This window comes from Cryptotermes secundus, unplaced genomic scaffold (assembly GCF_002891405.2).
Source record: "Cryptotermes secundus unplaced genomic scaffold, Csec_1.0 scaffold122, whole genome shotgun sequence".
Taxonomy (NCBI): domain Eukaryota; kingdom Metazoa; phylum Arthropoda; class Insecta; order Blattodea; family Kalotermitidae; genus Cryptotermes; species Cryptotermes secundus.
In genome coordinates, this window is record NW_019738954.1 from 280,061 (window position 1) to 307,457 (window position 27,397).

The 27,397-nt window shown below is 43.0% G+C and overlaps 1 protein-coding gene across 11 annotated transcripts in view; it reads right to left on the reverse strand.

Annotated features, from left to right (window-relative positions):
- LOC111871353 (ubiquitin-like-conjugating enzyme ATG10) overlaps positions 1 to 27,397 on the reverse strand; it is a 647,673-nt gene that overhangs the window by 257,033 nt on the left and 363,243 nt on the right. For 8 of the 11 annotated variants that reach the window (XR_002844008.2, XR_002844007.2, XR_004513764.1 and 5 more), the window contains exon 4: positions 20,807 to 20,868. The exons of 2 other annotated variants lie outside the window; for them this stretch is intronic. The gene's annotated coding sequence lies outside the window, so the exon portion shown is untranslated. Of the gene's footprint in view, positions 1 to 20,051; positions 20,176 to 20,806; positions 20,869 to 27,397 lie in introns of those variants that run through there. One more of the 11 variants, XR_004513765.1, reaches the window with a different exon arrangement.

The following is a 27,397-nucleotide window of genomic DNA, read 5'->3' on the forward strand; positions in this document are numbered from 1 at the left end:
TCCAGTTCAGTTTTAAAATTAAAGCGTTTTCGTAAATGCAAAACTATACACCATACTTTAAATTCCTCCATTTTCATGTTATATGCTAATCGTACATGATTTATTTTGAAGAACTCCCACACATCCAGCATCCTACATGACCAAGAATATGACTCATAATCAACACTTACCACTTTTCCACGTTTTTGTGGGACAGTATATACAGTTGGTAGGTAATGGGTTACAATGCACTACACTGTAATACATAAGTATGGACAACAGCCTTCTACTTTTATTTGGACACTGTTGTTTATTTCCTTACTTTTTTGTAAGCATCGTGGCTCGTGGAGACTAAACAATTCTTCACTCCGCTGTCTAAGAGCCAAATATCTGAACAGTTAATCATTTCCAAATGAGTAAACTTCAATTGTTCTGGCGTGCATCACCGTTCACGCCTGTCCATTCGCACTTACGTATGATAATTATCGTGCGATCCCAAATACAAGGCGACCACCACTTTGCCAATGAGAAAATACGAGTAATATAAAAAGTTGACAAAACTGAATATGTAATTTAGCTCTGAGGGTTGTAAGCAGAGAGAAGCAAAAACTGTATCACTGAGATAAGCTTACAAGTCGTAACGACAAATAACCATCATACTATTGCTACTTCAACACTTCACAAGTCTTTTCCAGCCAGCGGTGTCTTCACTAATAATTGCCTAGTAACAGCTTTTGACCATTGTTATTCTTCTGCTTCCGGACTCCAATCCTCTCTGAACGGCAGCTCCCTTCCAACTGCCTCGCCCGTACAGAACTGACTCGGTCAGAGTCAGAGTCAGAGTTACTTTACGACTGGCGGTTTCGTCTTAATTTTGGTGTGCACTATACCACTTGTGCAATGCCAATATAATTCTTGCTTCGTTTTGGTGTGGACTACACTGCTTGTGCAATGCCAATATAATTCTTACTTCAGTTTTTAATCAGAGATTTTAACACGTGAGGTTTCTGGCTATTAATAGCGCAGGTCCGCTGCGCTAGACACGTTTTGTTTCTCAGAACTCGTTTATTTTCGTTTTCTATACGCCTTCTAACCTCAGCGCTATACTCCCTACCCACACCCACTCATAATCATCACCACTACCATCTTCACTGGTGCATATCGCCAGGTTATTCAAAGTCGCTTATCGTTTACTGAGGTTACTACAGAGCGAAAGCGTTTCATTTTTAGGTTACTCAGAGATTATGAATCGGCTTCTAAGACTGGTGAATATAGCGACGTTGTTAGGATTCGTGTCTGGAAAGACCGGGGCAAAGCAAGAAAACCTGAGGACAGTTACACAGTAGACACTCGAAACGGATACCCCTACACAAATAACACTTTATTCTAATGCTATGTTGGACATTGTACATCGACTGAAGTGTAACTGAAGTCCGGCAGTTTGCTGTGCTCTTAAGGTGATTCGTTTAATAATTCTGACAGATTTTGTGTTATATTTTATGGTGAGATTAGTGGTTGATAATCGGAGTTGAACCCGGCACCGCCGAACTCCAGGCTAGAATGTTAATCATATCCCTCACTGTGATGATAACCAATCAACTAATACAAGAAATGAGCCAACCCTCTTACGTCATGTGTGAAATGTACCTCAAGCAATGAAAACTGTTCAGCTTGTGCATGATGCTGGAATAATGTATAAACAGTTACAGAGTTTCGAACAGGGTCATGCAAAGTGCGGCTAGCGGCCCGCATGGGACCGTCGGCCAGTATAAGTGTCGCCAGCTACACCGCTTCTTAATTTATATAATGCACTGAGCGGACTGTGATTCTCCTCCCTATCTGGTGGTGTAAAATGTTGGGAGAGATAGGCAGTAAGTAAACAAGCAGCTAAACACTTCAGAATTTATATAAATAGGTGTTGGGGTGACTTATAGACGGGCTTTGGATAGGATGATTGGTCTTACTGCTCCTTTTACATTAACACACAACTCGGGACTACAGGCAGTCACCGCTACCGCAGGTCTACACACTTTTCAGTTTACCGTTAAACATGCACTAGCATTCTTTCTTCACTAGTCGTATCCAACAACGGGTTTATAACAGTCTCACTGTCACTTCAAATCACATATGGAGCCTTCTTTTCATAGCCTAACTCCTTCCTTTGCATTATTCTGTAGGTGCCAATTCAGAAGACTCAAATCAATTCAATTCATCTGCTCCCAAGCTCACATCCCGGCAGGCTGGCGTCCAGAAACTCGACTCTTCATTTCAAGCTGCTCTACGCTGCCGAACATTTCTTTACGACCACGTTGCATGGAGTATGCAGAAAACACAGCCTCTATTGTTAAGGAGGCGTTGCCTAGCAATGGGTTTACACGTCAAAATATATTGTAGTAAATATCTTGTGTTGGTCTGGATGCTGTGAATGACCAGATAACGTTGTGATTCCGCATACTAATAGGAAATGATGTTAGTTTTGTGGCTGTCGGTGAGCCTTCAATCTCTGGTGTGAGAAACGGTCTCGTGACTTTAATTGAGAAAAAAATGAACTCTCGGTGAGTTGATTGGTTAGACTTAATTACAGGTTTATGTAAATGTAACATTAAGCATAAACACGTATGTGCAACACCCTTTGAACAGCAAAAAAATGTTATCAAACAGAATGACTTAAATCGTTGTCAATTCCAACAGCTTTGGTAAATACTGAATTCGATTATATAAGGTATTTTTATGAGGTCCGCTGACTTGTTAAAGTTGACATAATAAGACTTGAATATTTTGACACAATTAAATGAAGGTGTTATAGCTTTCATTCTTATTGAACATCACGCCAACATATAAATGGGCTAAATAACATAGAGAAGTTCGTGACGATGGTATACTAACATACAAAGATATCCGGAAAGCAAAGATACGAAGTCCAGAAAATACGTATTTGTAAAGCATTTCTTCTGTGATTCACTTGTAGCACTTCCACAACACACTTCTATTTACTTTTCAACATGGTTACCATGGATCCCAATGCACTTAGCGAGCCTTGGAAAGAGTTCTTTTTTATTCCAGCGTCGTAGAAATCTCCTTCCTTCTCTCTTAGACATGAAGGGCAGTTCTTGACACTTCCGGACATTGCCGATGAAGTTCATCAATGGCTAAACGTCTGTCAGCACGAATGTTGTCATCATTTTTTTGGATGATTTCATCAGTGACAACGGATGGCCGTCCACTCCTTATTTCATCATGAACATCATTTCTTCCAGATTAAAATTCACGACACCATTTAGCCATGTTTTGCCTGTTCATAACATCTTCACCGTAAACAGAAACAAGTTGGCGATTAATTTCAGTAACAGTTTCTACTGTAGCGTGAAGAAATCGAATTACTGCACGAGCCTAACATTTGGCGGGATTTTGAATCAACACGGTCATTTTGAACACATACCGCGAGCACAACGTTGCCGTGACCGTAGCCGGTGAACTCAGCCCTGTCGTACTGTTCAAATCTCACAGAGCAGCACTGCCACTTCTGAAAAAAAAAATTCCCTTGCATTTTTACTGGACTTGTATCTTTACTTTCCGAATATCCCGCGTAGTTATTGATTTTTTGAACATTAGTCATCGTCCTGCGTTTTTTTCTTATATTTCAAATAGGAAGGTGTATTTTGTCCAAAATTTCAATAATTACATAAATTAGCTAAATTTTAAGCTTCGAAACAAGGGAAAGCACACTGGCGACCTCTTTCCATTTTGAAATATTTTTCGAAATTAAGACGTCGGGTGTCAAAAATAAACATTTGTTGAATTGAAAATATGATCATTAAGGGGCCATAAGATTTAGTAATGAGAATGTATTAAGTATATAGACAATAGGACATTTTTTCTGGAAAAATTTAAGGAAAGATTTTATAATACACAAATGTATTCTAAATCAACAAACATTTATCTTACTTCTTTTGGCTTATTTTGGACTTCACCCATCGTCTGGTATGTAAAAGACAAAAAGACAAAAAACCACGACGTTTCGGAGACTGGATCTGTCTCCGTCTTCAGGTGGATAGGGAAGGTTTAACCTACTCAGTTGGGCCCCTTAGAAAGAGCTAGTCTCAATCCATCATTCCCACTGATGGAACCGGTTGTCGGTTGTTCATAGGTTGTTTTTCTACAGACCGGGGTTTGTCCAGTGATTGAGACTAGCTCTTTCTAAGGGGCCCAACTGAGTAGGTTAAACCTTCCCTATCCACCTGAAGACGGAGACAGATCCAGTCTCCGAAACGTCGTGGTTTTTTGTCTTTTATATACCGGACGATGGGTGAAGTCCAAAATAAGCCAAAAGAAGTACAATATACACCATCGTCAGAATCCTTTCAAGTCTAACATTTATCTTCATCATTCGGTGTCAATGTTGAGTAAGCCTCGTGAGAAATTTAATGAAACTCACTGATCTTCAGTACTAAAGTGACTTTAAGATGGTGTATGATGTTAGTATCGTAACTGGATTCTACATACTCCATCCTACACAGAAGGGATTCCCACAGCTCACTTTCCATTCCAGCAACGTGGCATTCGTGTTTGATCGCATTTACAGAAACAAACACTTCTCAAAATTAATGTTACAAAAAAAATCGTCTTCTGTGACTTAAACTCATTGCAAAATAGCCTCCGTTTTGCAGCACCGTGTATCGAAGTAGAAATTCTCTCGTCAGCATAAATTAAGAAATAAATACATCTCCATTACTGTAATTCAAAACGATTAATAACGCTCCCAAACCGAGAAGATGACTGTGCGGTATTTTAATAAATATAAATTCAAACGTTCAACAAATAGAAGGCCCCATAATAATTGGAAGATATTTCATTCTTACACATAAGAACTTATTGGTTAGATAAGGACGAACAGCACGGTTAAATGGGTCTTATTTTTACTGAGTGACCAAAACACAGCAGCATTAGATACAAGCTAGCATAAACTAACTACGCAATTTCTGTGTTAATTTCTGAATGTTCGAGGATGTCTTGGACGTGTTCAGGCAACGTACAGTTAAGCGTAAACACCGCTAAGACTACTGGTATACAGCGTTAGATTGTCGCGAATTAGAATACTGGACGGCCTAACTTCAACCACGGGATAACACGTTTTATCATAACATTTATGCATAGAAATCAGGAAAAGTGAAATAATAAGAAAATATATCCTTCTAAGAGCCTGTGGAGGCCCATAGAGTTGTGAGTCGTGGAGGCTTTCACATTGTCTAGGCAACCAGCTCACAGATGGCGGTGAGGCTGACAGCCTTACGCACCGGCTTCTCTTTATCCCCAGGAAGATTCCTGGTACTCATTTTTGTTAGCGTCTGAGGCGACCACAGAGCCATAGTGCGGTTGGAAGGATTAGGTCAATTAAAAAGTCCAACGAACACATGAGGAATCGAACCCGCGACTTTCCAGCTTGTAGCATAGTGCCTCAACCAACTACGCTACCACGTGCCCTAGAAATTTAAGTATACATGCAATTTAATTAAAAGTTCTTCATCACAGTATTTAACCATAAAAATTAAAAGACATTCCATTTCCCGCATGTTGCATGCTGGGACCGCTATCACTTTATTCAATTTCTTTTCTATGTACTCCCTCGGTATATTTCCAAACGCTCGCTTGGTGGTTCCACACACACTGCTTGAAATTTCACAAGTTCAATATTATCTTATTCCTGATTATACGCGATACCACATCCCATATAATTAAAATGAGAGGTCTGCTCTGTAAAGACCGCCTCTGTGGTCTAGTGGACAGAGTTCCCGGCTACAGATCCAGAGGTCCCGGGTTCGATTTCCGGCGCTACCAGATTTTCTGAAAAGTAGTGGGTCTGTAACGGGGTCCACTCAGCCTCGTGTGGATAACTGAGGGGCTACTTGAATCGAAAAGTAGCGGCTCCGGTCTAGAAAACTGAGATTAATGGCCTTCGGGATTCGTTGTGCTGACCACGCGACACCATATATCCGCTAAAGTTGGCACTAACTTCGTCGAGAAGCGGCGGTCGCTCAGTCGGTATAGTTCGCTTGACAAGGAGTTTTTCTTTTTTGTCTGCTCTGTAATCCTACCGTCCAACATAATTTTACAATTAATTAGTTCATCTCACGGAATGGAATCGGTTTTGTCTTATGTACTGATATCTGAAAACCGCGTTCAGTCTTTATTACATACATGAAGGCAATAAATCGCTACCTGCAAATCCTTTTCAGAAGTTGTTAAGATTTGTTCATAATCGAACAAAACTCTACTGACGCGCCTCTTTGTCCACGGCTGTTACTATCGCTGGTATTTCATACCTATAATCTTTACATTAATACTCCAATGGAAGGGTATCAAATAAGTCTAGATAGAGAATTCAGAATTTCCCTGCGATTTCCTAATCAAAACTAACTTTGTGAAACTACCTGTGTTTGTCCGTGACGTCACAGTCAACCAATGGTTTGTTTCATTCGCACCTCGTCTTGAGTAAAGCTCGGTAACTTATGTATCCTGGCGGCGCCGCGACTCTTGCCTCCAGCAAGAAGATTCCACAACACAAGCAGCTGCTCTGTACGTAGGCACACGTATACTGAGGTCATAAGCTGACAAAAATTTTAGTGACTGGCTTAAGCAGGTTTCCTGATAATACGCAATTATAATCAAAATGACGAAGATATGGAAACAACATCCCACTCCTCAAAGTGTAACTTGTGAACACACTGTCAGATTTTCGTGAAATTTCATGGAATTTTAGCAAAAATTACGATATTAATTAATACTGACTACATGGTACAAATGAAAGATGAAAAATGCATACAGTATATCGGTCGAGAAACATAGGCATGTACACGTATATAGGAAGATATTACAGTGTATCTTAAAGGAATAATATTTCTGGATGAGTCCTGTGTGGAGGCGGTTAGAATACCTGCATCCTAGCCCTGCGAGTCGAAGAAGGCGAAGAAAAGGGAACCCGGTGCCTGGGAGCAAAACTGGGCCATCCTTTCACTGGGGGACATAAAGGAAGGGCCTGGCCCTCCAGGTTGGGGGTTGGACTCAGACTGAAGACCTTGCTCTATAAAGAAAATTGTCAAGAAATCGAGAGACGTGAAAATCGGATGTTCCAATTCAATAGACAAATCTGGCAGAATCTTCTAAGGAAGGCTATTGCTCAGAACGGGATGATGGTGCTGATTTCAGGATGTTGACTGAATTATTTTGGCTAAAAATAAGACCTAATGGTAGGATATTCAAAATACGGCAATGAACGTAACTCCATAACTGGCGGCGAGTGTCTTGAGCAGTTGAATCATTATTAGTTTTTCGAATAAACTTTCGCTCCGTCGAGTTTCTTATATCGACCAATTATGAAATATCGGATTTCGTAAAAGCTTGGGAATTTCTGAGTAGGTGAGCGACTATTGGCTTCCCAAGGCGGATACTTACATCAGCCAGTTACAATACAATTTGGATATGAGGACATGGATACTGGAAACTTACAAACTGCGGGCAGAGAAACCACTCATCGAGAAGAGGCAGTCCCTCCTTAAGCCCTTGAGGAAGGACGAAGTCCTGCATGAACGGCTCTGGATAACCCGAGTTCATCTGCTGCGAAGTAAGCCGGAGACCCTCCGCATTTTTTATTGCTAGTGGGGTGGGACTAAGTCCCTTGTACTGCGGCCACTTCTGGCCTATTGTACCAGCCCCAGATGATAGGTGAGGGTGATTGTGGAGCAATTGGTGGAATGAAGATTAGCAGGGAAAACCGAAGTACTCGAAGAAAACCTGCCCCAGCGCCACTTTGTCCATCACAAATCCCACTTGACCGGACCCAGGATCGAACCCGGGCCGCCGCGATGGGAAGCCAGTGACTAACCGCTTGAGCTACGGCGCAGTCGAGCCCCTCTGTATGCACCGTGGTCTATCTCTTACCGTTACACACGTATATCTTTAGAAAGCGAACCGTGTGCCAAAGATCTTCAAGGAAGGTTGCGCGAGATCCTTGAAGTTATCGCGGTTACGTGCCCAGCGTCGTGACCTCCCTTCGTCGAACAGGGGTTGACAAGTTTACTTAACTATAATCATTTTAGCTCCAGTTTCAGCAGTTACGTGCTTGATATTGTTATTGGCCCATAAAAAGCCTGTTATACTGAGATTTTTAAATATGATATTCCTTCTTTATGTTGAATTTTATTACCAAGTGTCAGATAACTTTACAGTCCGCCACAGGTCTTTTCAAATACTAATTTTTATGAAGAGTGATCCACTCCGAATATAAGTGGGCTGTTCTCCCCTCCTGAATCCAACACTGAAGAAATTCTCCATTTTCCCTTCGTAAAAAAGTAAAGGAATTTGGTATTTGTACCCTAAGAGCCACGACACAGAAGTGCAGTTGCCAGTGAAACTAAACCAATAGCAGACACGAGAAAGCAACATTTATTGATAACCGGTTCTTTCCAAGAACTGTCCTCACACAATCTGTCGGAACTGTTCCTCCAATGACTGAGGAAGCCAGCAAGACATTCCTTAAGGCACAATAGATCACTGTGGTCGCGGTGCAAGGGCCAAGAAGGCCCATCCCTTATACATTCATTCAAGGCATTCCTTAAAATTCCTTTGTGTGAACATGTGTACGTATGTTTCTGGCTAATACTGGGTGTGGTCATTTAGTAGACAACATTTGTATTCGATAAAGAGGAACTTTCTTAAATCAAAACTGAATTTCAAGAGAACAAGATCAGACACACGCATAAAAAAATGCTATCAGTGTAACAGGCCGTGGATGCTCATAGGGTTGTAAAACGTTGAAGCTCCCACATTTTCTAGACAATCGGCTCACAGATGGCGGTGAGATTGTCAGCCTTACACGCCGGCCGCCCTTTACTCCCCAGGAATATCAATGGCATTAATTTCTATTAAATGCCTAGTCAACCCCAGGGCCATAATGAGGCTGGAAAGATTAAGTCAATTGAAAAATCCAATGACATCGAGAATCCAACCCGAGACCTTCAGGCTTGTAGCATAGTGCCTCAACCAACTAAGCTTCAGCGTGCCCGCCCAACATCAGACATATTGCAAATAATCCAGACGCTTTCCATTAACTGGAATAATTTGATGCTTTTAAAATAGCCTAAGTCAATATGTGACATAAGAACTGGGTATAACACATTAGACGAGAAAGTTCATGAAGCAGAACATTTTATAAACCCGATTGGACAACAATATTACAATTGGTGTTAGCGAAACATGATATAAAAATGTAGATGTAAACAAGTGCTCTAGTAATGTATCTTTCAGTGGCATAAAAGACGGTAAATCTCTTGATCAAGTAAGCGGTTATGAGTTTCTCAAAAAAGAACATAGTCCAACATCATTAGTTAATTTGTTTTATGCCGCTCGAGGGATAACTTAGGCATAAGCACCGGAGTCTGCGTGACGTGGCGTCTAGACGCAAACCCATGGCAAGCGGGTGCACTGCCGTCGCGTCTTCCGCCTACCGAGGGGACCCATGGTATCACCATCAAGAAGAGGGGAAATAAAAATGTTACGAATTTCGCGTAAAGACTAAATTAAAAGACATAGCTGGAAATGTTGCAAAAGTCTGGTTAAATACAAAAACTGCAGATGAAGAAGCAACTAAGTAATACTTAGACTGTGATTGGAGAAGGGCCCTTGTAAATTAGAAACGTAGAACGAAGAAGTTGAAGAGGAAATTAAGACAGAAGAAAGAGCAAGCAACATATTACTGTGCACGTAAATTTTACAAGATCATTTACGCCTAAATAGTCTAAAACGGTTTATTTCGACCAAATATTTTGACAAAATTAAAGTTTTAAATCTGTATTCCCAATTTTTGTTCAGGAATCATAATCATCATCATCAGTAATCTGTCAGACGACAGGTCCACCGTCTCTTCCAAAACAATTCCTCCACTTAATGCGATCTAGAGCTTTCTCCTTCAAATGACAGTATCCTCTTCTGTCCCCAAGGTCATCCAGCATCTTCTTACGTCTTCTTCCTCGTCTTCTTGTCACTTCTATCCGCCCATCTATCTTTCCTTCAATAACTTCTTTTAGAAGGCAGTTTCTGCGTAAAACATGACCAATCCAATTAGCCTTCCGTTTTCTTATTTCGTGTAGGATATTCCTCTGCTCACTGCTGACTCTAATTAACACTTCGAGTCAGGAATCATAGTATGGTTGAAATAATGAGAAGTGGGTATGAATAAATAAAAATTTACATTTTTATTTTCATTGTGATCTACTTCAGAAACAACTAACGCATTTGAAGAAAGCAGTCTTCTGGGATGTGGGGCCGTGTAGATATTGCGTTAACCGACGTTTCGGAGAAACGTATCGCCTACATCTTCAGGGTAGAAGAAAAATGAAGAAAATCCGCCTGCGAGGAAACAGCGTGAGCAGGTGCTAACAGGTTAGCCGGTTCAGTATGGATACGAGAGCATGGACACAGACAATCCGCGGAAAAGTTAGGAAAGCTGTAACTTTCATGTAAATTTAATAAATGCACTCAAAGGCGTTTGGGCGCACGCGGTAGCGTAGTTGGTTGAGGCACTATGCTACAAGCCGGAAGGTCGCGGGTTCAAGTCCCGATGAGGTCATTGAATTTTTTCAATTGACCTAATCCTTCCAGCCGCACTATGGCCCTGAGGTCGACTCAGTCTCTAACAGAAATGAGTACCACGAATATTCTTGGGTGTAAAGCGCGCCCGGCGCGTAAGACTGACAACCTTACCGCCATCTATGAGCCGATTTTCTAGAAAATGTGGGAACCTCAACACCTCACAACTCTATGGGCCTCCACGGCCTGTTACAGGGATACCTTTACTTCTTTTTTACACAAAGATGTTTACAAAAGTACAATCATATGAAAGCATGGGCGAAAAAAATCTCTGGAAAATTCTGGAAAGCTATGAGTTTAACGTAAATTTAATAAATGCACTGAAAGGTGTTTACAAAAGTACAATCACATAGGCCTTTCTTCCCGTGTGGAGGCCGGTTAGAATGCCTTAACCGTACCCTTGCAAGTTGCAGAAGCCGACGAAAAGGGAACCCCGGTGCATGGGGGTATAACTGGGCTACCTTGTTACGTCCATGAGTGAGAACAGACAGCGTTCGGATTTACAGATCGTAACTAGAAGTAACTGCCGGTCACGGTAGCCGAGCGGTCTAAGGCATGCACTGTCTTCGCTCGCTTGGAAGCCGGGATCGTGGGTTCGACTCCCTCTCAGGGCATGGATATTTGTATGCGTTTTTCTGTGTTTGTGTACATTTAGAGGCCTTGCGACGAGCTGATCACCCGTCCAAGGAGTCCTACCGTATGTGTAAGATCTAGTGAACCGAAGTGAAACGGAGAGTTTCATGGAGGTAGGCCTAGGCCCACTGGGGCTGTAGTGCCAAGGGGGGAAAAATATATTAATGACAAATTTTTTAATTAAATGAAAAGATGCGTTCTCTTACAGCTACATAATATAACCGCTAAGCCAGCTCACTTTCTTCAAGTAAGACTTTGGCCAAAAGCAAAGAGAAAGATCATGAAAGCAAGCTGCATATACGAGACGAGTAACAATACGAGACAGACTGCCGAATATGAGAATATGAGAAGTAACATAACATGGCAGGGTAGTTCTCCAATATGTTACGGGTATTTCGAAAAAATTCCGACGCACTGGAAACCGCTTTCATTTCAAGTAAAAGATAAGGGTAAAGTTGTCCCTGTGCTTAGCTAATTAAGCATTACGTCGTGAAGGTGTATGGAGAAGTGGATGTATAGATCCACATATTTTCCTCGGCACTAGTCGGAAGTGAATGGTCAGCTTTACGCCCAGGCCGCTTTACTCCCAGGTACTCATCGGATAGAAGGCTCGGTGGGCACCAGAGCAGGTCTGGACGACGTGAAAAGAAAATTCTACATCTTATAGGGACTCGAACTACGACCCCTCGGTCGTCCACCCTGTAGCCAGTCACTATACCGACTGCAATATCCATATTTCTAAAACTAAACATATGCTATGTGCGACAATAATGGGAACTGCACGTATATCTGCTTGAGGTGTTCTGAAGACGAGGCAATATGTGTATTCTATTTCCTGTGACTGTAGCAGATGTTCCGAAGGATAATCATGTCACAAACGGATAGAAAACGTAAAAAATGTGATATTCGAATCTAGAAAAAATATTTCCTGACATATCCTCCATCAACATTAATATACTTTTTCCATCGCTTTACCAATGCGTCGAAACCCAGAGCACAGAGGCCTTTTCGCTGTTGTCTCAGGCACTTCCGTGTCTGGTCGGTCATCATCTGCGACTTTCGAACATCCTTGAGAGAATATCTCGACCCAACTGTGAAGCGCTTTAGGCGAGAAACCGTTCTCACCGTAAACAGGAACATTTCTTTATGATTATCCTCTGCAATAAACCCTTTCTCCCACAAAAAAAAAACGAACAACAGAACGCTGCTCTTCGGTAATACACTCTTTAAGTACGGTCGCCATTTTGACTACTGAGACCAGCCTCTGAACGAGCGCACGCGTGCCTGCTGCCTAGATTGACTTGAAACTGGACTGTGCTGCTACCTAGTGATACACATATAAAATGTACATTAAGACTATTTGAGTTAAGTTTTTTAAATTCGCTTAGTGGGGGGGGGGAGTCCAACTGGGTCCATTCGGCACGGCGGCCACTGATTGGCCTATTGTAGCCTTCCCCGGGGGATTATGATGATGGAGAATTTGTTGGAATGAAGATTGGCAGGGGAAACCGAAGTACTCGTAGAAAACCAGCCCCAGCGCCACGTTGTTCACCACAAATCCCACTTGACCAGACCCGGGATCGAACCCGGGAAGCCAGCAACTAACCGCTTGAGCTATGGCGCGGCCTTACAACTAAGTTACTTCCACTTGTGACCTACTTACTGACTCTCCCTATTATATAGGCGAAACAGGTAGACCTTTCGAAATGTGCATTAAGGACCATAGATATAACTTGAGACAAGGTCTGCTGGAGAAATAAAAAAAATGGCCTAACTTGCACAAGAACAGGGCCACCAAATATGTTGGAAAGACATATTACAGACAGATTGAACCCAATAAAGCCTGTAAGAACGCAAGGAATTGGCCCACAAGTCTCTGGCAGACCATCTGATCAGTCAACCCAGCTAGGACATCTCTCCCATCTGCACTCCCGCTATTGAAGAGGAAGTTAGCAAAATATCCAGTTTAACATTATACGCAAATGATCGGACCAGAATTACACAGGCCGAGTTAACGTCTGTCTTAAGCAGGTGTTTATGTTTAATCATTATCGATATTCCTTTATCTTAGGAGCCGGGATAGCTCAGTCGGTATAGAGACTGGCTACAGGCTGGATGACAGAGGGGTCGGAGTTCGAGTCGCGGTAGGGTCAAGAACTTTCTCTTCTCCAAGTCGTCCGGATCGGCTCTGGGGTTCACTCAACCTCCTATTCAATGGGTGTCGCGGGCTCTTCCCGGGGATAAAGCGGCCGGGGAGTGAAGCTGATAACTCACTTCCAGCTAGTGCCGAGGGCAAGAAAATGTGGATCTATACATTCATACCCCATATGTCCTCATGGTGCAATGCTTAATTACCTAAGCACAGGGATAACTTCACATTGACTTTAATTTGGTTAGCTCACTGGCGTGCAAGAAATGTTACATACTTGAATTTTAATCCTGCTACACTGTTAAACTTATATTTCACTGTTGTCTTAACAAAAGTTTTTAAATGATGATGGATCCTGAGCGAAACAAGTTTTAATATATGATACAATATATATAGTTTTACTTTCTGAACTAGGTCCATAGGTTGCAGACTCAGTTTTAAGTTGGACAAAACATTACGGACACAGCTGCAAGGAAGCGTGCACGTAGCTCATGGCTTCTGTCGTGCGTGGTATATATACAGTACCAAAAGTGAACGGCTAAACATTAATATTAAACTTAATTTTATAGAGTCCTAATTAGGTCAGTAATGGTTTTCGCCTGTCCCGCCTGCGATCCTGCGTGACGGACACTCATCTCTTTAACCTGCAGCGCGCAGAACAGAGTTCTCAGAGCTACTGGCTATTTTGGCAGGCATACACCCGTCCGCGAAATGTAGATGGCTCTTAAAATTCCTTACGTATATGATTACGTAAAAATTATGCAGGGAACAGGCAGAAGTCATCCAGAGTCACCGAAATCCAAATGTATGTGCAATTGGACAAGGAGAGGCTATGTAGAGGAAGCACAAGAGGCTTGAACTTTTCGACGATCAAGCCTACGATCGTTTAAGTGACCACCTGCCGTTTCGGAGTTGTCATAATCTGCTGCAGAACCCTGCATTGACGGATGTTCTGTGTATATTTTGCATGAGAATTGCTCATTGTAGTGAAGTAATAAAGCGCGTGTGATGCCCACGAAGTATAATTGCCCTTATCTGGACGCTGCGTCAGTGCGGGTTTACACTCCTGCGGAGCTATGGTACGAATAGTGCAGTGCCTCTCGTAGAAGAGGAAAACCAACTTCCAAACATTAAATCGGTCTTGGGAGGAATATAAATTAGGTCATGGGTCTCCATGGTGCTCGAAACCAAGAAAGACTGTGCTGGCAACAATTTATTTGAGTGGACTGGACGTGTCTTGTGTTACTAATTGTGTCCGGATACAGGGAATAGCTCTGTCGATAGTCCTCAATAGAGCAGGCTTTTATCTGAAAATAGAGACAATCCAGAGACATGTAAATAGGAAGCAAGACTAGCAGGCTACCAAAATGAAACGTACTAAATATAACCCCAACAGAAGCAGAGACGTAGGAAGACACAGAAGTAGATAACACGTTCTGAACATCGGAAGAGCTATTGGCGCCAAGAATTCTCGTTCTGTCCATCATTTTCTAATTCCAGATACAAACATAATTAAAAAGTGAACTCAAGCCTATTTTTGAAACACAATAACTAACCAAGCTAAGGGTAAAGGTAAAGCCTGTCCCTGTCCCTAATTAAACACTACGCCTTTAAGAAGGGGGGAGTGGATGTATAGATCCACGTAATCTTGACCTCAGCACTATCTGGAGGTGAGTGTTCAGCTTCACTCCCTGGTCGCTTTACGCCGCTACCCACTGGATAGGAGGCTGGGTGTGTCCCATAACCTGTCTGGACGACGTGGACACAAGAGAAATGTTGCCCTACCGGAACTCAAATTCCGACCCCTCGGTCTTGCAACTCGTTGCCAGTCACTATACCGACTGAGCTATCCCAGCTCCCAAACTAACCATGACTCGTAAGAAAGACTACTCCATATACCAGTAAATTAAGACCCAAGGCTGCAGAGCTGACACCGCCGTGACCTTTAGGAGAAGTGATGGGAAAACCTCTGCTCGCATAGGACACCCAGGCGAGAAAAACAAGGCATTGTGACACGGAAGGGACCGGGGGGGAAATTGCTATAAATTTTTTTAAGCTGAGAATTGGTCTACGTTGAAGATGGCTGAGAATTGCGTAGAAAAAGCCGGAAAGCTGGGCGTCAGTGGTTGTTACGGAGAGTTACAGAACTAGGACCAATGCCAATAAACATGCAATAGCACATAATATTACACAACGAATCAAGTAAATTTGAACATGATATAATTTCAGTTCAGATGTTTACCTTTATTATACATTTCCATCTTTGTTTGTTACTCTAAATAATATGTCAGGATTTAATGACATTTGAGAGTAAATGAGAGAGGTGCATTCCAGCACATCATGTTATGTAACATGTGATTATTTCTCAGGGAATTTTCAGAAATACTGGCAGCGTTAGGAATGCAGAGGAGTTCGCAATAATGATTTTTTTGTGTGTTTTGGTACGAGGCTATTACATTCTATTTCTGTAACTGACAAATTCATGACATACGCGAAGCATCTGACCAATTTAAAGCTTTGAGGACCAACCCCGAATATACTCATGCCAATTTAGCGTGTCCTCTGGGCCAAACCCACATATCCTTATTTGTTCTTATTTTCTCTTCATGTCAGCGCTCAATGCTCTCATGCTATTAGATGTTTGTTTGGACGAATAATTTATTGTGCTTTTCAAAGAATATAAGTTGTGAGGTAGAATTAAAGAACACCTCTGTGGTCTACTAGCCAGAGTTCATGGTTACAGATTCAGAGGTCCGGGTTCGATTCCTGGGACTACCAGATTTTCTGAGAAGTAGTGGGTCTGGAACGGGTCCACTCAGCCTCGTGAGGATAACTGAGGAGCTATTGCAAGAAAATAGCGGCTCCGGTATAGAAAGCCGAAATTAATAGTCGTGGGTATTCGTTGCTCTCACTACGCGACACCCTCTGCCCGCTAAAGTTGGCACTAACTTTGCCGACAAGTGGCGATCGCTCGATCGGTATAGTTCGCTTGCAGACTAAAGTCACAGAGTTATTTTTTAGATAGAATGAAACAGAAGTAGAGGAACAAGAAAAATAGCAAAACCTTGACATTTCCAAAATATATCTGGTCTGCGTGTATGTCAGTGCCCGAATTTACTTATGTGTTTATTTATTTATTTATTTATGGTTTACTATCGACACTGCCAACAGATCAGAAAAAGCAGCGTCGAGTGATGCGATGATCAGTGAATAATGAACTGGAAGGAATGCGGAAGGAAGCGGTCATGACCTAATGCGAAGTTTCACCCCGAAAATTGACTGGAGGGACCGCGGAAAAATCACAAGTAACCTCAATCAGGTTAGTCGGTGTTCTGGCCGAGATTCAAACATTCACTCCCGAATACAAGTAGGAAGAGTTACTGCTTCGGGCCAATCCGTTCCGCGAGTCTCTGCTTGAAAAATGTAGAGATGAAATTGTTAACTGAACCATGGAGCTGAGCCCTCCTTCAGAAGCCGCCAGTTGTGCAGCTACCCAAGAACTTCCCAGCATTTTATGGATCCCGAAGGTTCATTACCGTGTTCACAAAAGCCCTCCACTGATCCCTATCCTGAGCCAGATCGATCCAATCCATACCACTTTATTCTATCTCTCTAAGATCCATTTTAACATTGTCCGCCCATCTACGTCTTCATCTCCCTAATGGCCTCTTTGCTCCTGGCTTTCCCACCAATATCCTATATCCTTTCGTCTTCTCCCCAATTCGTGCTACATACCCTGCCATATAGGAGACGAAATTGTTAGTTCCAATAAATGATTATCTGGGACTAAACGTCAAAATCACTAATTACAATAAATAATTTATTAATAAGATGTAATGTACTTGTATGGATGGCCACCACGTGTGACTGACAATGTCTTCATGGCACTTTGAAGATGGAGCACTCAGAAGCACCTCTCTGGTCCCGTTGTGATGAGGAAACGTTCATGATTTGGCACCACCTCGGCCACCTCACCGACATACACCAAAATGTCCAGTTGAGTACATTCTTCTTCTTGACGGAATAGGTTCCTAGTCTGTGCTCATTCAGAATTAACTAATTCTGAAATTTGAAACTTAAAGTCGGCTGGACTCCTTGGACAGGTCATCAGTACGCTGCAAGGCCGCTACATAAGGTCAACATAAATATAGAATAAACGCACACAGACATCCATGCCTCGATTTGAATTTGAACCGACGATCCCAATGTTTCAATGGGCGAAGACATTTCGTGCCTTAGACCGCGCGGTTACTGTGTTCGGTAGATTACACATTATGCATTAAGTAGGAGGAATGGTCAATATTCTGGGAGGTCACAGTATCGGTCAGTATGTTCGAAAATGCCACCGCCAACATCAATGCACTTTGTAACTCGTGTGAGGACATGGCGTGTTGCTCGTCTGTACAGTGTACAGTGCTATCTTGGAAACCGTTCGAAATATGACACATGTATATACACATTTTTTGCTTACAATGGCCGATACTATGACCTCCCAGAATATTGATCCTTCCTTCTGGAACACCTGTGTATTGTACTTTAGTGGTATTTTTATCCTTTATCGCGATCATTTCAGCAGGGCGCAATCTAACACAACATCAAAATTCTGCATGCCTCCTGCCAAGGAAAGTCTCAGTTTTCTTTGGCCCTTAAGTAAGGCCTAGCCGTAAAATTTCTGAGCGTTTACAGCAACCTCCGTGAGTGAAGGGCGGTACACAGAGGACAAATCAGGTATCATACTAAGATGAGAGTCAAGGGGCACAGCATATTCGTCTGTATCATTCGGAGAAGTCAGTCATGACAGGAAGTAGCATAAACAGGGGCCTTTGCATCATGCTACAGGGCATCAGTACCGTGGCCAGAAGTTCTACACGCAACCACCAGGTCCCCACAGGTTTAGGAAAAAAATGTTTCTCCCCCCCCCCCCCGAGGTCACGGAAGCTTCTATTTCACATTCTGAAGGAAAACTAGAGCAGGGGGAGCACTTCTTCTGCCCTTCCTCTGCCTTTCATCATTATAATAGTCTTCCTCGGAAAGGGTTCCTCTGTAGGGTTCTTTGAAAATGACCTTCATTTGGGCCTTCTTGAAAGCTACCGTTTGATGCGCAGTTTTGAGAGTTGCTCCTATTACGAGCTGACATGTTCCCCGCCTCCATTACTGTATAACCTATCCACACTTCTAATTGGCACATTTCTATGCCCCCCCAAAATGGAGGAAGCATGTTCTGTCGAAAAATTTGTTACCATCTACGGAATTACACGGCGATATAACTCACAAGACAACATTCATAATGAATAGTAGCGGCATAAATAGCTTCCGGCAATTTAACTGAGTCTCTTAATGGGAATGTTGGTATTATGGCCGTTACAATATCTGCGCTTAAAATTTAACGGAATTGTCTCATCGTCTGTCACATATGAGTCGAATAATATTGCTGTTATTCGTCGTATGGGGCTTTGGTGCATTTGAAATGTTTCATTGTTATACAAAACTAACAAATTTCGTGGTTTTAGCCCGCAAGCGAACTACACCGACCGAGCGACCGGCACTTGTCGGCGAACTTAGTGCCAACTTTAGCGGATAGAGGATGTCGCATGGTCAGCGCAACGAATCCCCATGAACGTTAATTTCGGTTTTCTAATCCGGAGCCCCTATTTCCTTTAAATAGCTCCTCAATTATCCTTACGAACGAGGTTGATTGGACCCTGTTCTAGACGCACTACTTTTCAGACAATATGATGATGCCGGGAATCGAACCCGGACCTCTGATCTGTAACCAGTAACTCTGACCACTAGACCACAGAAACGGTGTTCAATTATTATACAGATACGAAATAGCACAGCGATGCTCCTTGACAGACATTACCGACCGCCCTGCTACCTGAAAATTTTTCTCTTTACCGACAACTATCAGACATGTTACTTAACTTTCGGAATTACGAACATGAACACTTCGAGATTCAAGCTTTAAACCTCTACAAAAGGGAAGTGAGAATTCAACAGTACATATATACCTATGGAGCCGGGAGCGCTCAGTCGGTATAGCGACTGGCTACCGGCTGGACGACCGAGGAATCAGAGTTCGAGTCCCGGTAAGAGCAAGAATTTCCTCTTCTCCATGTCATGCAAACCGGTTCTGGGGTCCACCCAGCCTCCCGTCCAATTGGTATAGGGGTCTCTTTCCCCGGTGGTAAAGCGGCCGGGGCTGAAGCTGACCATTTACCACCAACAAATGCCGAGGTCAAGAAAACGTGGATCTATACATCCATTCCCACATACGCCTTCATGGCGTAGTGCTTAATTAGTTAAGCACAGGGACAATTGTACCTATGCAGGTTGGTCGTGACGTCGGCGCATGTGAAGGTAAACGTATCATTGATTTCCTTAATGCATCCTGGGCGTTTAGGTTTTTTCCTTCGTTTCTTGGGGTGGGGTGAGACTGAGTCCACTTGGTACGACGACCACTATTGGCCTATTGCACCAGCCCCGGATGATAGATAATGAGCGTGGGGGAGTCGGTCGAATGAGAATCGGCAGGGAACTCGAGGTACTCGGAGAGAACCCGCCCCAGTGCCACTTTGTTCACCACAAATCCAACATTACCTGGCCTGGGCTCGAACACGAGCCGTCGTTGAGGGAAGCCGGCGAACTAACCGCTTGAGCCATGGCGCGGCCGACTTCCGCGGGGTTAGTCTCCGGTTCAGATGCAAGATCTGATGCTTTAGAGTTTGCGCTGGTTTATTGTCACGGAAGTGATCCTCTGCGTGTGCGTGAAACTGTAAACAGAAGACTTCTGCAGGTTTACCGTGGCAAACAGGACTCGGAATATGTTTCGCGCTTGTGAGGATTCATCCTGGCAAACGTAGCATATGCTATTTTAGCGCTGTCGCGAATTATTCTGCAAACATGCCTGTATATCGTGATGCTTTCAGCATTTGTGCAGTTTCACCCTGGAAACATGGACAGTAATACTGTTGGTGCCCGCGCAGTTTTATCTTGCAAACATAGAGGTACTCTTAGCACGTGTACAACTTATCCTGCAGACATGGGTCGTGGTATTTTTAGCATTTATGTAGCTTTAACCTGCACATATATACTGTCATACATTTTATCACTGGCGCAGACTGATCCTGCAAATGTAGATCATGTTTTTATTTTTGCCCTTGTGCAAATTCATCCTGTAGGAAAAGATTGTGACATTTTTAAGTGCTTGTGCAGGTTTATCCTGGCAAAGACAGACCGTGATATGTTTAGAACTTGTGCAGTTTTAGTCTCCGCGTGTAAGCATGTGCCGCGATATTTAAACGCTTCTGCTGGCTTATCCTGCAGGAAACATTCACACACTGGCATTCATGGATATGTTATTAACACTGGTTTATTTCACTGTCTCTTCAGACATGGACTTACTTGCTTTTCCTTCAATTGGTGAAAAAACTGACTGAGATGTCGAAATTCTGTGTCTCTTGGTCCTGTAAGGAAATACGACACAATTCAGTAAAGGGATATATGTACGCTACTACACGTATACTCTCTGCAAGCGTGATACCTGCCATGGAGCATGCGCTATATTTGGTAAAACGTGAAAAAGGTAAAGCTACCCCTGTAGCAGGTTGTGAGATATCCATAGGGTTGTGAGACGTCGAGGCTCTCACATGTTCTCTAGACAGGCGGCTCACAGATGGCGGTAAGGTTGTCAGTCATACGCGCCGGCCGCTCTGTACCTTTTCTTGGTACTCGTTTCTGTTAGAGGCTGAGTCGGCCCCAGGGCCATAGTGTGGCTGGAAGGATTAGGTATATTTAAAAAAAAATCACCTCATCGGGACTCGAACCCGCGACCTTCCGGCTTGTAGCATAGTGCCTCAACTAACTATGCTATCGCGTGCCCAGGCGCTATACTTGGTGGAAGCGAGAAAGTTGGTTCAGACCGCAATGCTTCTAAGTTGTAATCGACAGATGCCGGGTTCGAATCTCAGTCTGGGCACGGACTATTCCGACTCAGATTTTCGCGATTTTTCTCAGTCCCTCCAGGAAAATTCCGGTATATTGCCTTAAGCAGAACAATGATCGATTCTTTCGTTATCCTTCACTGTCATCATCACGTGGTAGCGTAGTTGGTTGAGGCACTATACTACAAGCCGGAAGGTCGCGGGTTCGAATCCCGATGAGGTGATTTGATCTTTTAAATTTACCTAATCCTTCCAGTTACACTACTGCCCTGGGGTCGACTCAGCCTCTAACAGAAGCGAGTACCAGGAATATTCCTGGGGAGTAAAGGGCGGCCGGCGCGTAAGGCTGACAATCTCACAGCCATCTGTGAGCCGATTGTCTAGAATATGTGCGAGCCTCGACGTCTCACAACCCTATAGGCCTCCACAGCCTGTTATGGGGATAGCTTTATCTTCTTATTTCTCATTATTTACTATCATCTGAACACTACGCTGAGATACTGAGATATTTGTTAAATAAACTAGAAATAAATACGTACACTCAGTGAATCAAACAGCACCGGCAGCGTTTATATGATTCATAAACTAACTTGTTCTGTTGCCTGCATATATTGACGAGTCATCACGTCATAAATATATGGCATAACATTATTCTCTTGTGATGTAAGTTTGCAGCGTCACGAGGTGCGAAACAGCAATGACATATAAATCAATTCAGTATTTCCGTCCTCAGCCTGCATCTCACTTGGCCACGTCGTTGCTATAATTCGCTACAAGCTTTCAGCCGCTCTTATTGCTTGCACATAATTACATATCATAAACAAGTAACGATACATCTTAATGGATCATAACAACGTACATTAATTTGAGCGAGACGTCGAGAATCCTTACGTTGTGGATGGAGGATATGGTGGATAAGAAGTCGAGGATAATATAGTGGGTTAGACATGCAGCATACGTAGAAGAGACGAGAAATTCATACAAAATTTTAGTTAGGAAATCTAACGGAAAGAGAACAGTTGGAAGATTAATGTTTATAAAAATAATATATGAGCGTGTAGGCTAGAATAAACAGGTCCAGGATACGAGTATATGTTCTGTTTAGATATTTATTTGCGGCTGCGCCACAGCTGAGGCGGTTACTCGTTAGCTTCCCATCGCGGCGGCCCGTGATCGACCACATATTAAGTTACCGTATTTACGCATGTATAGGCCGCGTGCGTGTATAGGCCGCAGCACAATTTTCAGACAGAAATTATAGAAAAAATAATTTTCTTGGAATATTATTTCAGGAGTAGAACACCCTGTATTACTAATTATGAATATATATTTTTTTAAATGAAGTGTGATTTGGAATATTTCTAATATAAGCCGCACCCCAGTTTTCCTCTTGAATTTTTGGCAAAAAATGTGCGGCCTATACATGCGTAAATACGGTATATGGCATTTGTGGTGGAGAATATGGCACTGGGGCAGGTATTCTCATAGTACTTCTGTTTCCCCTGCCAATTCGTATTCCATCAACTGGTCCACATTCGTCTATCATCCGAGGCTGGTATAATTGGCCAAACAATGGCCGCAGTACCAAGCGGACTCAGTCTCACTCCACCTCATAAAATTACATATTTTTTATTTATAGGTTATTTAAAGACGCTTTTGAAACACTTATTAATAACAGCGTCGAAAGATAAGATGGTCTATTGATAGTGAATTGGAAAGGACCTGTGTGGAAGGATTCGGGGTCTAATCTGAAATACAGTTCTAGAAATTTCCTGGAGGGACTTGAACCTGGGACCTCTATAATACGAAACAAGCGTTCTAACAACTTGAGTGGAACATTTGCTGTCTCATGATAGAGTCCAGTGGCGGCTTCTTCTCGTGAAAACGCCAATAAATCTTGGGGTTCTGTACAAGACGAAAGATTTATTGAGCACGTGACGGATTATGAGATTCTCAAGGAGGACTGCTCCGTGCACTGAATTAGTGGGTTATGTAGAACGTGAAACTGCAGGCATAAATGTGGTTGTCTCTGCGTTTTCTCTAGCTTATTAGTGGATGAAACAGCTGAACTAGTGTTGCGACTTATTTATTTAAGGTTTAATCGATTAACGGGCCTAAAATCTGAGTATTTGCAGCTGTATAAAATTGAAAACGAATAAGTTCAAAAGCAAACCTGACAATCTAAAATTTCATGTAAATCTAATCCAAATTTCATTGCCAGCCACGTATATCCTGCCATTACGTGGCAAGAGAGTGGAAGATGAAACGGTGAGGACGTAGTTTAGATACTACGTAACGCTCTTTATAAAATGCGCAGACATGATGACCCACCTAGGATGGACTGCGACTGATCTCTAAGCAGCTGACAAGAAAAGATGGTTAATTTTGCTAATCAATGATAACTCGTAGGCTGCTTTAGTTGTATACAAGGAAACTAAAATACGAGAGATTAAACTTAGTTTCATAATCTGGATGAACTTTGAGCTTGTTCTAGAACAGTAAATTGACGTTAAATTAGGCTATGTACGCTCTTACGTACATCCTGAAAAATATTACTTTTATTTTTATTACGACAGATAATCTGTGTCGATCACAATGGCCGCACGATCTAAGGCATGACCTGTCTTCGCCGGCTAAAACACTGGAATCGTGGGTTCGAATCCCACTCAAAGCATGAATGTCTCTGTACGCTTTTTCTGTGTTTGTGTTGTTCTGTGTGTAGGCAGCAGCCTTGCGACGGACTGATCTCCAGTCCAAGGAGTCCTACCGACTGTGTAAAAGATCAAGCATCTGAAAAAGCGGTCAAGGTCCAACAAACGACTGTAAGTAGGGAGGGAGGCAGGGAGTCAGGTAGGTAGATAGATAGATCGACAGACAGACAGACAGACAGATAGATAGACAGACAGAAAGACAGACAGATAGACAGACAGACAGACAGACAGATAGATAGATAGATAGATAGATAGATAGATAGATAGATAGACAGATAGACAGATAGATAGATAGACAGATAGATAGAATACCTTGGCACTTAAGCTGCAAAAGAGACCACTTGCAAACCTCGGACGATAGAGAGAATGAAGAAATGTATGAATGATAACTGTCAGGACAAAACAAAGTACTCGGAGAGAAACCAACCCCCAGTGCCACTCTGTCCACCACAAATCTCGTATCAGCTGCCCTGGATTGAACAGAGACGTGACGAGAAGCCGCCTTCAAATGGCATGACCTTCATACTGAGTTTCAAGAGCACGAGCCTATATATTAAAGTTGCTAGGAAATACAAAATATACGCATAAGCCATATTCACTGCTTCCTTTCGAAATCCAGCCCAAATTTAGGCAAATGCGTTACACGAGTCCATTTTCTTTAGCCTAGGTCCTTTATCCAGAGGATCCGTCCAGGTCCGAGTCATTACTTTTACGCTTCTCCAAGTATAATTAGAATGATCAAGTCAAGGAGGATGAGGTGGGCAGGGAATGTAGCACGAATGGGAGAGAAGAGGAATGCATATAGGATACTGGTGGGAAAGCCAGAAGGAAAGAGAACTGGGAAGAGCAAGGCGTAGATGGGTTCACAATATTAAAATGGATCTTAGAGAGACAGAATGGCATGGTTTGGATTGATCTGGCTCAGGATAGGGACCAATGGAGGGCTCTTGTGAACACGGTACTGAACCTTCGGGTTTCATAAAATGCTAGGAAATTCTTGAGTAGCTGCAGAATTGGCGGCTCCTCAAGAAGGGCTCAGCTGCATGAGTAAGTAAGTATTTTTTATTGCTATTGGTGTGGGACTAAGTCCCTTTTACTGCGGCCACTTCTGGTCTATTGTACCAGCCCCAGATGATAGGTGAGGGTGATTGTGGAGCAATTGGTGGAATGAAGATTGGCAGGGGAAACCGAAGTACTTGGAGAAAACCTACTCCAGTGCCACTTTGTCCACCAAAAATCCCACTTGACCAGACCCGGGACCGAACTCGGGCCGCCGCGGTGGGAAGCCAACGACTAACCGCTTGAGCTATGGCGCGGCCTTAGTAAGTAAGTAAGTGTTATACGAGTAACTTGCACATTTGGGTAAGAGAATCATGAGTAACCGAAGGATATAAATAGCGCTTTTTATGTGACTGAAATGTATCTCAGAATGTTCTAATTCGTTCCTGAAAGGAACCTGCCATGAGGTCCGTCAAACTCTAGCAAATCGGAACTTGAGCTAATTTTGCCAAAACTGAGTAGGTGTACTCATTTTTAGACCATAAAAGAAACATCTATTACTTCAGGAATGCCAATGACGTCAGTCTGTTAATTCTGGCATATTCTATGCCATTTCTTTTCACATCAAACGTGAAGCAACTAAACACAAGTCAGCTTATGTTATTTACATAAATTCCAGTCGCAACTATGACTGTGGAACTCGGCCATGGTCACGTTTTGTACGAGTACACTTCGATATATCTCGAAACATAGGGTTGGTTGTAGGCCTACGTACTGAAAAGAATATCCACTTGCCCGAACACTAGGGGGCGTGACAGGACATCTGAACCAAGTATTCATACCGTTAACACAATGTTGAAGAAGACTGCATAACGAAAAACTGAAGAACTTGCACCATCCGCCAAATGTAATTAAAATGATCAAGACAACAAGGATGAGAGGGGTGGATCATGTAGCATGCATGGGGAGATGAGCAGTACATACAAGATTTTGGTGGGAAAGCCAGACTGAAAGAGACCACTAGGAAGGCCTAGACGTAGTCAGTTAGTTATTTAGAGAGGGTGGGTTTCCCCATGCACCGCGACCAGTTTGATCTATTGTGCTTCCCTCTATGATATTCTACCAGTCTCTTTACCCTACCGATAAATGGCGCGTACCATCAGTCCCGCCGAGCAAGCGAGTTCGGCCACTTGCTTAGCGGTGTCTATAATGCTTCCCCCCTCTATCAGAGGCCTTAGAGACTATTGTTGGGCGGGAAACGTCCTGGAATTTGGCTCAGTGATCCCCTTTGGGGATATAAGGTTCTTTTACGTGCCGTAAAGTTACGACACGGGACACACAGCTTAAAATCCCTCCCGGAGGACTTGTTCCCTGAGTTTTTCCGCCCTTAAAAATTCGACGACCTCCGCCGGGTATTTGAACCCGCGTACTACGGGTCATGAGGTGGGAACGTTACCTCTAGACTACGGAGACCTCAGGCCTAGACGTAAATGGGAGGATAATATTAAAACGGATCTTAGAAAAGGACGGTGTGATATGGACTGGAAACATCTTGCTCGGGAAAGGAACCAGCGGCGGATTTTTGTGGACACAGTAATGAGCCTTCGGGTTACATAAACTGTTAGAAAATTCATGAGTAACTGAGCAACTGGTGACTTCTCAAGAAGGATTAACTACACGGAGGCAGTTAGGTAATTGGTTTGTTAGTACTGTAACCATACCGTATATCAAAGAAATATCCATGCCCTGAGTGGGATTCGAACCCACGATCCCGGCTTCCGAGCGAGCGAAGACAGTGCATGCCTTAGATCGCTCGGCTACCGTGACCGGCTGCATATCTTGTTACCGAGGGTTAATTATATTGACTAGTCCCTCCTTCTCAAGAAGGATTAACTACACGGAGGCAGTTAGGTAATTGGTTTGTTAGTACTGTAACCATACCGTATATCAAAGAAATATCCATGCCCTGAGTGGGATTCGAACCCACGATCCCGGCTTCCGAGCGAGCGAAGACAGTGCATGCCTTAGATCGCTCGGCTACCGTGACCGGCTGCATATCTTGTTACCGAGGGTTAATTATATTGACTAGTCCCTCCAAAATGCTCACTACTTAAGGCGGAAAATGAGTGACTGGTTGCTTAAAACTGATTCAACTGCGCCGAATATTTTCAACTGCAAGAGAAACTAACTAAACTAACGCCATGGAGCTGAGCCCTACACGAGAAGCCGCCAAATGTGCAGCCACTCAAGAACTTCCCAACATTTTATGGAACCCGAAGGTTCATTACCGAGTTCACAAGAGCTCTTCATTGGTCTCTAGCCTGAGCCAGAGCAATCCAGTC